This window comes from Arctopsyche grandis, chromosome 4, assembly GCF_051622035.1.
Source record: "Arctopsyche grandis isolate Sample6627 chromosome 4, ASM5162203v2, whole genome shotgun sequence".
Lineage (NCBI taxonomy): Eukaryota > Metazoa > Arthropoda > Insecta > Trichoptera > Hydropsychidae > Arctopsyche > Arctopsyche grandis.
Window position 1 is genome coordinate 10,339,113 of NC_135358.1, and position 14,010 is coordinate 10,353,122.

General features: G+C 36.9%; 1 protein-coding gene across 10 annotated transcripts in view; it reads left to right on the forward strand.

The window, feature by feature from the left end:
* The window catches only part of LOC143910264 (LIM domain transcription factor LMO4.2), a 361,988-nt gene that overhangs the window by 261,133 nt on the left and 86,845 nt on the right, over positions 1-14,010 (forward strand). The window lies entirely within an intron of this gene.

The window sequence follows — 14,010 nt, forward strand, 5'->3', positions numbered from 1 at the left end:
TCCCGGACTCGTCGTACGATAATCAACATCGCCCTCCTCTAATAAGGATCACATTACAAAGAAAGCCTCGTCTGCTTTTCTTAATTAAGATAAATTATTCAGACGCGAACTCCGGGAACACCCTGTGTTGCTTCGAACAAAGCGGCACGTTCGCGCTTTTCGGTTCGTCCTGTGACGGGGCGCCCCTTTGGAATACCGGATATACGCTAACTACTAATTAGCGCGCATTGTGTCGGGAAAAATGTACAATTATCCCGACACATTCGCACACCTACGGGAAAAGTGCGGCTGTGTTTGCCTCGATGTGTGGGAAATTTTGATTTTTACTTTATTTCGGATGATCCTCAAATTCCGGAGTCGGCCTCAAGATCTTAGCTCATTATAGACAGGCTCATCATATTCTTCAGTTCCATGACCAATGAACACGAGACAATTTCACATGGGACTGATGCTATGGTTAAAAATCAACTTGGAGCTTTAAAAACTCTTAATTTGCATTTAATAAGTTACGTGAAAAATTTGGCAGCAAACTTTTTATGTCTTCATATGTATGTCTACATAATTTTGACAATTTTTTAAGCGGATCTAAGTTTATTGCTCGATCTAAGTTTATACGGGGGTTGGGTCATCTTAATAAATTATGGCTTAATAAAATATGTTTTGTTTTGATTTTTTTTATATTTACTATGGTGCCATTGCAGGCTATCCCAGGGCAACAGCTATATCCACATTTACACATATGTACTACATAAGTTTAAATTAATAATACTATTATTATAAATTAATTAAATTCAAATAATGGTGACAAATGAAAGTAGGTGTCTAATTGGGTGGGAACCGTTTCAGCAATGAAATCAGATTAATTCGCAAACTCTGATAGGAAACGATCGACCTGGAGTCTCACGTATCCAAGGTCAGGCCAGCAACACCCGGTCAGGGATCGAACCCGTGATCCTTCAACTGATAGTATTATACGCTAACCACTGAGCTATGTTGCTGATTTCTTGGTTACACTTTCCTGTCGCTTCCTATAGGCTTTTGCAGGAGGTTCAATATCGATTCCTGTCAGTTAAACAGTTTTGTAAACGCGATTCCTATTGGTCAGAACAACTTACGTAGTTGCGATTAATTTTAACGTTTTCACATAAATGTATATATGTATGTACATACCTTGCAAGGAATTGTACCGAATAAAAATCTTCTATTTATTGTTATAAAAATATTTAAAATCAATCGTGCTAAAACCAATGATAATTTTCATTTGTAGTATATTTTAAAGTCGTGCTGTGTTACTGCAGGGAAAAAAAATTGAAAACTGATTTTTATATGTGGGTGACATGTTTGTCCACTGTTAGAGCTACGTAAATCTGTAGATGAATGTAAATATACGTCTTGTTAAAAGTAATCTTTAAAGACTTGCCTGATTATGGAGTAATAAACCATTCGTCGTGTATAATACATAAGTTCATGTTGCAATCTTGATAATTGTAATATTTCTAAAGGATTTAATTCGATTCACGTGAGAAAACAATATAAACAGTCGAACGGATGAAAATTGAGCAAAAATGCTACTTCGTGTCGGGAGTTAATTAAAATTCTAGGAATATTTAAATTGAAATGGCGACGTGCACAATCGGGTATTTCCGTTTCAATTAATAAAACCCGATACAATTCGTGGAAAAAGAGGATTAAGACCAATCGGCCTACCCCGGGTCCGTTGTTCACGAGTCCGTCAGATCGGATCGATTGATCGTTTAAATTCTTCCATCACCTCATTAACAGACGTGTAATTTAAAAGTGCAATAATTCATGTTTGGATTTTTACGATTTAACTTCTATTGATTGATACGAAGGCGATTTTTATTATGCACCGTAAAAAATTCCGAGAATTTTCGAACCTCAAAATATGTACCTACACATATTTTTACGATATCTTTTATATGCAAGTGTTCAACGTGAAAGATGGTTTAATTTACATTTTTCAATGTTCTTTTCTTTGAAATTGAATCGCCGCAATCATCTTATTGAATAGCTTATTATTTATAAATGCATTTAAAGCTATGTCTCCACTTATCAAAATAAAAGAACGACATTCTTGGGCGTCCTCTTGCCAGGGATCGTTAATCTTTTTTACTTGGACCCCTCACGGTGATTTTATATACGTTTTATACGCGATAATCTCAATTTGTATGTATGTATATATGTAGAACTCCATGTTATGAATATCCCTGTGTGCGTTCATTTGAGAAAATAATTATTACGAACACAGATTTTTATTTTTTCAATAGATCATAATAAACAAAAAGAGTGCATGGTTTTTTTTGTGCGTTAATTTGAGACTGTTAGAGGAGCATGGAATCTAGCCAGTGACAAAACATCGCTATTTTTACTCTTATTAGTTGGAGTTTCATTTATTTTTTGGAATGCCTTTCAATCACCACTCTTTGAAACAAGAGTATCGTTTTTGATTTAAATGAATATCATATTTCAGTCACGTAAATCAACGATTTTTATAAAAATCAAACATTTTTCAAATGATCATCAAAGTTATCGTATCCATCGTTCATTTGTAGTTTTTAGAATTTTTAAACTCAATCATTGTCATCCTTTTTGTTATACCTGATATTTTCAAAATTACTGTATGAAATGTAATAATAAGCAAAGCCCGGACCCAGAGGGTGCCGCGTATTGTTCAAATGTTGTAAATGCATTGTTAAAGGTTTGCCGAACCTTTACATTTTACTAACGATTTATAACAATGGAACAATGAGCCGCACCTTGGCTATCCTACCTCTAATAATAAGTATAAAGGGCCAACTTTGAATTGTTGTTCATTTTATTTCAAACATCGCATTGAGCATTTTTTCACCTTTAGACTACGGAGTCGCCTCGAATTTTAGGATCATTATATTTTTGTGTGTATTCTGTACCAATTAGTCGCAGGCATGTCTCAGTCCTATCACAACTACTATCTAATTTATTTCCAGCAACAGTGTGTATATATATGTGCCTAACAAATGTTTCAATCGAGCGCCGGGTTGTTCCTCTCGCGATCACTATTTCATCTCGAAGATAACATCTCAGATCTACGCTCACAACCAGTGATAATTTACCGAGCGAGCGACCAGGTACAATTTTCGGAACTAGATTGGACCCGACATTTTTCGAAAATTGACCAATTTCTTATTGTGTTCACATACCTGTATTATATGTATACCCACACGGATTGTACATAATATACACGTATATATATATGTATATTTATATGTTTGGAATCTAAGACAAACAGTTAGAGCACGTGGAAGCGCCAGAACGTTCTGCGAAGTCCACAGGTAGGTGGTGCACAGGTGGACGGCTAATTAAAGTGCTAACAAACCAATTACAGAGGAAACCGACTGTGTGTATTTGCTCCCCCGCTCGATATCCCTCGCAGCTCGTGTTGCTTTTGTCTCCATTCGTTGTAATTTGCACGTATCTTCCTTATATGCACTCCGGCTAATGGATACGTGCATACAAGAGTACGTATTTGTATGTATGTATGTACCTGAGCGCAATCCCGTTTAGAGAATCGGTCGAAAAATTAAACAAAGCAAACACATCTCGTGTTTATCTGTGAGTTTAGCCGGCGATCGACGAGTTTGTCTTGGGGAGTGTTTGCTCGGAAAACACCCCGAGTATGATGCCTTACAATAAGAACCTCTTTGCCAACAAATAAAAAGTATTGAGTGCGTATTCGAGTTGTGAGCTTCAAAACTGTTTTCCTTTCGGATAATGTTCAAATAAAACCGTCATCTGTGCTTACCTAAGCAGCTTTTGATCGCCGACCGGGGGAAACTGGAGTGAAAAAAAAGCGCGCCGCCGGATTTCTATGGGAAATTGACACGATATAATATATTGAACATTGGATTTGTTGTACCTGTGGAAAAAGTTGGCGAGGAAAATTTTCGCCCTGTTTTCCCTCCAGCACGCGATCACTTGTCGTAAGTGGTACGTAAATCTTCCGCAAGGTTTTTCTTTTCGTTTTTCCGCTGCGATATTGAACTAGTGCCGTCGCTTAAAAATTGCATACACGCTTTCTTTTCAAATATACATGGCTTAAAAGCAAAAGTGCATTCTGAGCAAGTTGGTAATGAAACATGGGGGGGGGAGGAGGGTGCGGTTCTATTTGGTGCATCCGAGTGGGAAATAAAACGACGCGGAAAAGGTGATTCTCTCCGTATTGAGCAAAACGAATAAGTTTGGAGTAGTCGCACTTAAACAACTGCTGCTCCGGTTTGAAGCACCTGTATGCACGGGGCGAGGGGACGGTGTGGGGGAGGGGGACGACTACAAAACGCTTTTAGATTTTGTTTAAAAGCTAAAACGCTATTTGGGAAACTTTGTTCTTAAACTTCGACAGCGGGCCGCGCCTATCGCCGCTCTCTCGAAACCTACAAATGAAACGTTATAATCGATAGGAACTTTTGTCGTCATTGCGACCATTATCGCCACTAACTACCTACCCTTCCTTTCCTTCTTGTACTTTGGAATATCCTTAAATTTGATCGGTCTGAGTGCATGTCCGGCAACTTTTAAAGTGTTAGAAGATGCACTCGCGAGAATTGTGTTTGATCTTTGCAGAAAAATACTGTCGTAACAAACGAACACCGTTTGTCGTCTTATTTTTGATATTAAATATACATATAATACATATTGTATGCCTGATAGTAGTACATTAGACAGTAGAGCAGTAGAAGAAGTTAAACATTATTTATATATTAGTGTTGTACCCGATGACATATGATCAGTTATCATAAGTTATTATATAAAAAAAATTAAAAGAAATGTGTCGAAGTCAAATGTCAAAAAAAGTGCTCGAATGGTACCAGATAGAATGTAAAATGGTGAAAAGAAGGCCACATGGGATATGAGTGGATGAAATCAGAAAAATGTGTGGGATGAGATGGACGAGAGCTGCTCAAAACAGAGACGAATGGAAGCGTGTTTGAGAGGCTTTCATCCAGCAGTGGATGGCGAATCATAATATTAATCATTCATGACTGTTATTTTTTAACTATGGTGGGTACAAGGTAAACTAAAAATATTCGACCTTTTACAATCCTTCTTATGGAACTAGCTCGGCTTGGCCTTTACTGAATTATTGAACACTGAAGACTTGAAGTTAATTCTGCATGATATATCATTATAGAAACAAGTATGTAGAACCAATTTTTTGAAATCTGTTACTTGGTAAATCAATTGGCATGCTGAAATATATTTTGAGATGGTTCGAAAAGCGAAACATCAATATAATCCGCTTTGATGTTTTTATCTCTATTAAATTTTGTGTTAAAAATATCTCTTTTTAAAAGCTTAGTAATAACGGGTCAGATATTATCTGTCCATATGATCGTTTTATAAAATAGACTCTTCGCCTATTTCACTGTATAATTGTTTGTAATTGGCCAGGATAGGGCATTAGGGTTAATATTTCGTGGTTTTTTCCTAACTTTACGCTCTGAGCTGAGAATCCGGTATTATTATTTTGTTCATTCAGAATAATCAAAGTTCTGCTTTATATAAAAATGATTCATAAAATTGTGCATTTCCAAAAATATTCTCACGTGAATTGATTCCATTAAGAAGAATTAAATTCGTCCACATATCAGCTTCCAAAATCTTTATTGGAAGTTGATACAACATTATCCACAGTTCACCCAGCAGAGTCTCCTACAACAAGTTGAGAATGTTTAAAAGTGAAAATCTGACTACAAATCCGTCGCTGCTTGTACATATTTAATAATTAAATCATGCAGAAAATACATAGTTATCAAACCAAAATTTTAAACTAAACTGATTAAAGTGCAATTTGTCCGTAATAATAAGCGAGGATTATATTCTTTCGTCGTACGGGTTCACGTCGTTGATTACGTACGAGGTGTACAACACGAACACCTCACGTGAGTGGCGCGGGGGGTGGTTTTCACCCCCCTCCGCACTGAGACCGGCCACCCTCCCCGTCGCCGGTGGCTCGGTGGTACACAAGAAAGCGTTTTAGCAAAAATAAAAGTTTGGCCACCGTAGTCTTCGGGCGGCCGGCTAAGAGGTGAAGGTTTAAATGCACAATTGTTGTAGCAGCCCTCCCGCCCACCCCCGCTTCGATCCAACTTCGCGGGACGCCCAGACCGCAATCCGCCCTCGGGGTGGTACACAAGTGCCCCGATTCACGCACATACGTATTTGCATATATCGATCAGGGTTATTAGGGGCCATAGGGACCGCAGACCATATAGACCTTCCCCCCCTTCTTTCCCCCCGACCGTTCACTCCCCATTTCAATTCTGTTTATGGCCGAAGCAAGGTCAAGGCTCTGGACGATTGGAATTTTCATTAAAAATTTCAATGATGTTTGATTTTCGTATCGATGTCTGTGTATTTGCGTGTTTTCGAAAACGTCGGTGTTTTTTCGATGTTTTCGGTATTTTTACCTGGTCATTTTGAGACGTTATTGATCGGCTCGGTCGCCTTTACACGGCGCTTAATTACTCGGTCGTATTCGACTAAAATACCGTCAAATTAGTATTTGGACTGCGAGGAGTGAAGCTACCTCAACCTGTCCGAGGCGAATCCGAACGAACCTTCTTTTGCTAACGTAGTTTCCAAACGTTTTTTGTTTTTAGATTAGATTTTTTTTTTCAATTTAATCGAGCGAACCATAACGTGACCGATTACGCAACTATTTACATAAACGCTACGATTTTCGATAAATTTATATATATGTACATACATACATATATTTTTTTTTTGGAGCTTTCATCGTTTATGAATTCAAATAAGCGTTTTTATTAAATTTGCCGTTCCAAAAATGCTTAAAAAATAATTGAAATTCAAATTATTTTGACTTATTTTTAAACGTTTCTGTAGGGTTTAGTTCGAAATTTTATGTTCGAAAATAGAATTATGTTCAAAGAAATCAAACTCACACCAGACCTTATATATGTAAATAGTCATTACGCTTTATTTATAATATTTATTTAATTTATGAACGTTGTTAAATATATTGTTGCTTCAAGTAATAATGACACATGTGTTATTGAAATTTTCAACATTATCTATGATTATTTGTATAAATCATATTTTACATTACACTAAAACATTACAACAAAGTTTGTTTTGGAAAATATAGGCTTATATAATTAAAGAAATATACACGTGTATATTATGAATTGTTTGTGTATAAAAAAGCCGTTTCCTATAGATATAACACATTGCACATTTATAAAGTGGAAATTTATAAACAGGCTATAAACTATTTATAAGTCTAAATTTGCAAAGCAGTAAATTTAGGTCAATACAGTACATTTATGCTATAAATCTGTTCTCTGTCCAGCGCTGTTCAGTTGTATCAATTGTGAACATTTATTTGTATGTACATATATGTACATATAAATTTACCAAATAAGTGCTTATATACTATTAGTATACAATAATACAATTTTTAATTGAGTAAAATTCGTGTATACTATATTGAACTATATAATACATTACCTTTTTATTGTGACAAATTAATTCTTTATTAATAAATGTAGTACATTTTGAGAATCCCAGCTTTATTCGATACGATCGATTTATTTTGTATTGAACGGAAATTGTGTTTGCCATTGACGGAGAGGGTCAATGAAATTCCCACTCATCATACCTTGAGGAGATCGACTCCATTCACAAATAATAAATATATTGTAAATGCATCCACGTTGCTTACCTGACACAACACACACACATACATACATACAGACATATATGCAATTATATTTAGGATATAGTACTTGTTGAATTATTGAACACTGAACACTTGAAGTTAATTCTGCATGATATAACATTATAGAAACAAGTATGTAGAACCAATTTTTTGAAACTTGTTACTTGGTAAATCAATTGGCATGCTGAAATATATTTTGAGATGGTTCTAAAGGCGAAACATCAATATAATCCGCTTTGATGTTTTATCTCTTTTTAAAAGCTTAGTAACAACGGGTCAGATATTAGCTGTCCACATGATCGTTTTATAAAATAGACTGTTCGCCCTTTTCCCTGTATAACTGTTTGTAATTGGCCAGGAAAGGGCATCGTGGTTAACCTGTTAAAATAAAATAAAATTTTGTGGTTTTTTCTTAACTTTACGCTCTGAGCTGAGAATCCGCTATTATTATTTTCTTAATTCCGAATAATCGAATTTCTGATTTATATAAAAATAATTCATAAAATTGTGCATTTCCAAAAATATTCTCACGTGAATTTATTACATTAAGAAGAATTAAATTAAATTCGTCCACATATCAGATTCTTAAATCTTAATTGCAAAGCGGTACAACATTATCCAGGTATTCACTTTAAAATACCATATCAAATAATTATTTTTACGAAGTGATTTTTTATTCTATTCATACTATTTATTTTATATTACATAATATTTACTTGTGATTTTAAAGTTGTCTTCAATACGTGCCCTCATCAATGGAATCCAATAATAGCGATCGATTTAAATTTTCAATTCGGTCATTGTCGGTTGAAATAATGAAATCAGTTTAGTTTGCAGTCGGGTGGTTGGATGGGTGGTCGGGTGGGTGGGTGGTTGGGAGCATGTATGAAGTCATCGCGGCCCCGTTTCATTAGCGGGGCGCTTATCGCGGCCCGCAAGGGTTAAGCGGCCCACAGATAAGGCGGCACGCAACCCCAACCGCCCACCCTCATCCCTATTAAGCCGCCCCTCACCACCCACCTGGCGCCCACCCGTCTGCACCGCCCTGTAGCATCGCTCACCGCGCTGCGAGAGCGCCCGCCAACAACGATATGCACTCCGAAATCTTAATGTGCATTATTTTATTCTGGTCGCATTAGACCAATGAAAAAATAAACACTGCATCCATTTTCATCCTCTGCATTCGTGAAATGTTTTTCGTCCGAAAGTTGCCATTCATATTTTTGAGAATGGTTATGATCATAACTGTATCATGATTTTAATGTCCTGTCCATTATTAAATAATATTTTTAATCCATGAAAAACAGAGATCAACACAACTTAGATCATCCGAATGATTGTGTTGTGAATAAAAAAGCCGTGTTACAAATTACTAGTCTCTGATAAAACGACAGACAAATTGTCTGCCCATTTGTTTGCAGACAAATCTTAGATTTATTGTGATCTGTTACATACTATTTTTTTCAACTTATGATCGGCTATCTTTCTATCCTGTAGCTATCGGAATTAAGCTTTTCTGTCCCCTCTAATAAATTATGCATCGATCTTATTTTGATTGTTTCAATTGCTTTTTATATGTATATCCAAATGTTTTATTCTATTTTTTGTTGTTGCAGGTATGTCGAATTCGATCGTAAACATTAGCTGCTTAAGGTATTTATTATGATGCTTTCTTTTTATTAAACTGGTTGTAATTTTTATCATCGTGTTTGTCGCTTAATAATGTATACATACATTTTATTTTAATTTTACGTTAATCGGCGTTAAACATTTTACTTAGACGATGTTCAAATATTTTATTAAAATTGAGAGCTTTCTTCTGACTTGTATCTATGCTTAGTTAATTGTTCGAACAACTTTCCCATCCAATAATTTAGGCCCCTAACTCTATCTACAGACGTAGTTCAATCTTTAGAAAAATTTGTACCTACATATATACATACATTCATCTTCTTCTAATGCCTTGTCAGCATCCGGACTTTGGCTACCACCTCGTCGATTATCTGTAGATATCCGCATCGTCTTCAGCGGCTCTAAATAGCTCCTCGGCGCTCATATCGGTCCACATGCGCATGTTACGAAGCCAAGATAACTTCTTCCTGCCAATCTTTTTCCTAACTTTTATTTTTCCCATGGTTGTCAAACGGAGAAATTCTTATATTGGACCCCGTATCATGTGTCCGGGGTACTCCATCTTTCTCCGCTTGGTGACAGAAATCAAGTTACCTGCCTCTCCCTATCATGCTGAGGACAGCTTCATTTGAGACTTTTTTGGTCCATGGGATCTTCAGCATACGTCTGTAGACCCGCATCTCAAAAGCTTCGATGCGGCTGATCATCCTGGTCTCCAGAATCCATATTTCGCATCCATGTAGCAACACTGACCAGACGTAGCTCTTCACGAATCTCAAACGCGTACGAAGATTGAGATGCTTATTTGTAAGCGCCGCCTTAATTTTGATAAACGTTGTTCTAGCCATCTCGATGCGGATTCTTAAATCTACATATTTATATCTAAATATATATACATTACCTTAAATTAGGTAGATATATATTTTTTTACAACGTTATTTAAAAGCATTTTTATATTATTATATACATATAAAATTGTATGTACATATATTTAATCCTACTGTTTCGTTTCTATTTTGTAAACCTGATAACGCCAAATCATGATTATAACTTACTCAAACTTTCAATTACGAATGTTAACTTAAACGGAAGAAGCGAAGTTTGAAATCAAGTAAGGCATTTGAGTAAAAATAAATCGTCTTGATTTATTTTTAGTACAGGTCGATTTTACTACAACTTACGAAAAAACAATACAATAGAACGGATCGTCGCACGTCTCTACTCGACTAGATTGTTCGATATGTAAATAGGGGGTGGGAGGTAGGTTTAGGAGTGTTCTGATTACCCTCAGTATGGGGTGGGTAGGTGGGGTGGGGGGCGTCCGAAACGGCCCCGTGAACCCGCCCGTTGGAAAATACGACCACCATTTATTATAAGTGTTTGGACTAGAGTTATTAATTAACAATTTTCGTGCGTGCACACTAGTTCATTATACGCGACCCTTCCGGCCAACTATGAATTCGTTATGTTGGTTTTTTTTCTCCCCTTGCCCACACGCCTCGGCCTTTTTCCATTGCTTTCTTTTACTATCGAGGGAGGTGGGTGGGGGAGGTGTCCGCCTAACCTTGCCACAGGCGAAGCAACCCTTCCACCCACTCTTTCGCTATTTATAAGCGGCGATTTCTTAGGTGGGGTGTTGTTCATTATTACATCAGATAAATTTTGTGGGGCACGCAAGTGCGCCCGGAGACAGATTGCCGCCCTATTGTTTTTAACGAACCGAACTTTATCCGGCGAGCGCGTAATGTATGCAAAGATCATAATCGCCCAGTTGTTATTCAACGTTCCCGCTAATGAGACACGCCGCTACCGAACCTAATTAATTTAACAACTACCGAGAGTAAAAAAAAGCCCCCCCCCCTATAGGTATAACCCGGTTTGTAGTTGTGGCTATACACAGTAAACGGCCACAAACGTATTTCACCACTCGTGTCTGAAAAAAAATGGATGAATCAACGAACGGTGCAAAAATCGTATTCGGGTAGGTAAGTAGGCGGCTCGGTCTGGCCAATTAGCATAATACACGCCCGCCGAGTTAACTGTTGTTGTTCTGATTTCGGTGTTAAACAGACGAACGCATCTGTCGACATGGCAGTTAACAAAGTTTGTTTGTTGCTACCTCGACGTCGGATTATGATAATTTTTTTAATCCGCTGTGGCGGACAAAAAAGCCATAATTCATCGCCGAAAAACAGCGCGATTCTATTTCACACGTGGATTTTTTCTATTAATTACTTGCTCCAGAACTCTTAGTACTTCACTTACTCTCATTGATATAGAATTATTCTATATCAATGCTTACTCCAGTCCAAGTAAATACTTTACATAATATGTAGTTTTTAAATGAGCTTCGTCAAACAATCATACGAACCATCATAATTTTGGACATACATATGTATGTATATACAAGTTCATTTACTAGTATTTAAAGGAAAAATAAATTCTGATCAACTTCAACAACATCTTATAAATCTGGATGATAATTCAATTATCAAAAAGTCTTAATTACTTTTGAATTTTCCGTGAAATAAATTTAATTTATCGCATTCTTGAATCAATTAAAATATGATCAACAAAATAATGTATTGATTTCAATCATGATTACATTCATGTAACAGTTATGTGAACATTTGTCGTATATCTAACGTATTGTGTAAATTTAAATAAATTGTTATTTTGTCGTTTCAAACGTTCGAAATGGTCCATTAAAATACGCATTAATACCAAGTAAATTCGTCAATCATGGTTATTTGCGCTAACGAATTTTATACGATTTTCATTACGAGAATTAATAAACTGTCAACCGAAATCATGCTCAACGCACACAAGTATAAAAAACATTAAAATTTACAAAGTAATAATATCTCATAATTAATTTTCGCCATTAAACTTACGATTTTAATTTAAATTTCAACTATAACGATTTCGCTATGAAGAATTTCAGGAATGCACATTACTGTTTTAATATATTTTATAATTAAAATTTTCATCCAAACCGGTCTTCGATTCACGCATGAGTTCAAAATACCTAATATTAAACGGATACCTACATATGTATATTCGTGCGAATATATTGCGAAGCATGACGAATGCTGATGAATTCCCAAAAGATATGTATGTGTGTATTCCTTGAATGAAATTCAATGTATTATAAACTAGGGCGGCTTAAAAACTCGAGCGTGGTCCCCCTCAAACCTTACACATGCTGCGCCCAAATTAGGTAGGTGCTGGGAGGGCAAGGGGGGTGGTTCGGAGGGGTTAAGAGGGCAGGGGTACGGCGCCCCCGGGGTCGGAGTCCTGACGGGGGCCCGGGGTGGCGCGTCCCTAATTAACTGGTAAACTTTCATGAGCCCCCTGCACCCCCGGTCCCGGTGCCGGCGCCCCTCACCCCGACCGGGCTAATTAATGTGCCTCCGCAGGGCGTTTAACCCTCTCCGCTCGTCGCCCCCTTTCCCTCTCGCCCACCCCCGCTGGAGGGGCGCCGCCCCCCGTCTTCAAGCCGTGGGACCACTCGAAAAGCTCACGGTTTCGCCTTTAACCCTTATCTGCACTATGCTTATTTTCTCCAAAGAACCAAACAATCGTATAAAACCCCCTCTCCCCCCCACCAATTCCGATTTTTATGTACACGTTGCTTAAAAATCGTTTAATTTACTAGGCGATATTTTTTTATACATTAACTGTTGATTCATTCGTAGCTTTGATGAAGTTTCTAAAGCAAACCTATTATACATACATACGAAAGTTACAATATAATACAATATGAAAGACTGTTTTCGTGTTTTTTTGTTACACACTAAAACTTTCACATAGATTATGCATGTATTTATTTGGTGACCTGACAAAGCCGCGCCGACAATGCCGCGGCTTGTCAACAAGATGACAAAAGTTATTTTGTGGAAATAGGAGGATTGGAGAAAAAAAATTGAGAAACACTGGTACGGAAGATTTTTTATCTATCGTTAACTTTATGCAAAATTTTCGTCAAAATTTATTTCGTTCATACGAATGTAATTTTGAAATTGGTAAAACTTGTAATCACTTTGATATGAAAGAAGACGCTAATGCGGACATGCTTAATCAGAATATGAGAACTAAATGTATACATTATGTATAGACATAATTTTCCAAAAAGGATCCAATTTAAACCATTCCCCTTATTTAAAAATCATATTAATTTGTTTTCACATTGCGTGTATGGGTCATGAAATTACGTTTGTCTACTTTGCATTCGACACAACGTGTATCTTAACATTTAAAAAATCATCGACTGAACATTTCGATTTCAATCTAAGCATTTTATCACTGCACTTAATTCGAACATTTAATTAGCCGTAATCCAAGCAAAGCCGCACTACTCTGAGTGCTTACTTCAAATTTATTTTTATCTGAGCATTCGCATCTACCGCGAGTCCATACATATAAATGGAACCATTTAGTCCGACCGACCGCTGCGAAATATTCACGATAGTTTCGACGCGAATCGAAATTAATTTCAACCGCACGCTAAAGTGGAAAAGAGGCGTCGTTCGGCCATTGAGAGGAGGGGAGGAGGAGGCCGATGGGGTGGATTATGTGAAATTATAAGGAATCAGATTAAAAAGGCACAAATGGTTCAGAGTTCGGCGAGGCGGCGGGCG